Raw genomic sequence first — 2,444 nt, forward strand, 5'->3', positions numbered from 1 at the left:
TGTGAAATCTTACGGGACTTAACTTCTGAAGTCATCAGTCCCTAAGCTTACACATTACTTAACCTCTAAATTATACTAAGGACAAACACACACACCCATGCCCGAGGGAGGACTCGAACCTCCGCCGGGATCAGCCGCACAGTCCATGACCGCAGCGTCTTAGCCCGCTCGGCTAATCCCGTGCGGCTACAGTTCTCTATTTTCCTCGAAAACGGCACCTGTAGTTAGTACAATACTTCCATAATTTGATATGGGAGGGGGAGGGGGGGGGTGGGAGAACGCTAGATTTTTCAGTTCCATCGCCCGAAAAATATTCTAGAACATTTTTTTTTCCACGTTGAAGATATGTCTACAAATAAAAGTTCGCAATAGCTATTGTTGAAGTATTGACAAGCGGCCACAGCATTACAGCAGGTTAGAGAGCGATCTCTCAACGTACAGAAAACGTATGGACAAATTCTGTGTTTCGGCAATGTTAACGATCTGAAAGAAAAGCAAATCATCTCGAATTGCACTGGTTAGTCAAGAAATACGTTTGTTACATTTGACCAAAAAAACATCCTCAAAACTTCCGTGATAAACGTTTTCGTCGCCAAGCGTGACTATCTAGTGTTGATTTACCGTCCTAATGCAGTTAGACTTTAATTTTTCGAGTATAAAGAAGAGTGTGTTTAACATCCTGGCAGATTAAAACTGTATGCCCGACCGAGACTCGAACTCGGGACCTTTGCCTTTCGCGGGCAAGTGCTCTACCAACTGAGCTACCGAAGCACGACTCACGGTGCTTCGGTAGCTCAGTTGGTAGAGCACTTGCCCGCGAAAGGCAAAGGTCCCGAGTTCGAGTCTCGGTCGGGCACACAGTGTTAATCTGCCAGGATGTTTCACATCAGCGCACACTCCGCTGCAGAGTGAAAATCTCATTCTGGAAACATCCCCCAGGCTGTGGCTAAGTCATGTCTCCGCAGTATCCTTTCTTTCAGGAGTGCTAGTTCTGCAAGGTTCGCAGAAGAGCTTCTGTAAAGTTTGGAAGGTAGGAGACGAGGTACTGGCAGAAGTACAGCTGTGAGTACCGGGCGTGAGTCGTGCTTCGGTAGCTCAGTTGGTAGAGCACTTGCCCGCGAAAGGCAAAGGTCCCGAGTTCGAGTCTCGGTCGGGTACACAGTTTTAATCTGCCAGGATGTTTCACATCAGCGCACACTCCGCTGCAGAGTGAAAATCTCATTCTGGAAGAGTGTGTTTAATTTTAAAGCTCATTTGTTTTTAGTCGAATCGCAGAGAGCTGTGCGTTAGTCAGAGGGGTTTCCAGTCTGGAGCATTTGGAAAGTCAATTTCAGCTTTTACGTAGCAACCAATAAAAATCAAGTGAAAACCTTCACCGCTCCTAGGCAGTCAATGAATCTATAATTTCCTTTTGGGTCTATATGACCCAAGCAAATATACAAATACGTGAACACTTACCTTATGCATGCGTATCCCTCAGTATGTATAACAGATTACAGTCCATGACTTGTTGGACACATATTCTAAGTAACTTAGCGGAATTTTTTTATTATACACTGGCCTTACATCTTTCATTACCTAGTCGTGGGAGTGGTGTGGGTTGCTGTAAAACCTAAATCTTTACAGGGAAATATTCTAGCAAATTGGGAATGGAGCAAATGACTTTCAAACTGGAAATATTTGCGAAGAATACTCTAGTTCCATCATTTGCCTAATAACTGAGGGAAACCTACGAGGCAACGTGTAAGAAATTTTAACAACGGACTGAACATACATTGTGTCTACGCTATGACCCCTTTCTTAACAGAAAGCCTTTAACCTAATGATGGGAACTTAATTCGTAAATTACGTTGTAATGTAATTAGTAATCACGATTAATTCTCCGAGCGATCTCCATGATAGTGTGAGCTAGTGCTTTACATACAAAAGCGAAAAGAATTGGCAGGAATAGAGAAAGCTGTATCTTACAAATCATTTCACGTAACACTGTACACTCGTCCGTAGCCGAAGTAGCTAACGCACGCCAGTGCGGTGGCGCTGGACTTTGAGGTAAGCTGGTTTGAAACCTGCTGATGTAAAATGTTCGCAGCCAGTATTTGACCGTCAGTGGCAGGGGAGGTGGTGGAGTAAGGTTGCTGATCACCAATCCCTGCGCCAGTGTTCTGAATTGACTTCCAAACCACTCCACAGTCTCATGAATTGAGGTTATGTGACGCTGTTAAGGGTGATCCATTCGATCGAAGGCGATCCGCTTGGTGCTATTTGAGAGGAGCAGTCTATGTGCCGGCAGCATGCTTCACCATCTCCCTTATCTTCAGCCATAACAACACAAACGCAGCACTACACTGAGCAAACACTCACCACTGTCATCCACAAGACACAGATACACACTTGACACCTCATAACAGGTCGGAGGAAGGCAACGGCAAACCACCTTCATTAGG

General features: G+C 44.9%; 1 non-coding gene across 1 annotated transcript; it reads right to left on the reverse strand.

The window, feature by feature from the left end:
* Positions 1-697: 697 nt before the first annotated feature.
* On the reverse strand, positions 698-772 carry Trnas-cga. The gene has a single exon. It is a non-coding gene; the product is annotated as a tRNA-Ser (tRNA).
* Positions 773-2,444: the final 1,672 nt, after the last annotated feature.

The sequence above is a fragment of the Schistocerca americana genome, chromosome 3 (assembly GCF_021461395.2).
Source record: "Schistocerca americana isolate TAMUIC-IGC-003095 chromosome 3, iqSchAmer2.1, whole genome shotgun sequence".
Classification (NCBI taxonomy): domain Eukaryota; kingdom Metazoa; phylum Arthropoda; class Insecta; order Orthoptera; family Acrididae; genus Schistocerca; species Schistocerca americana.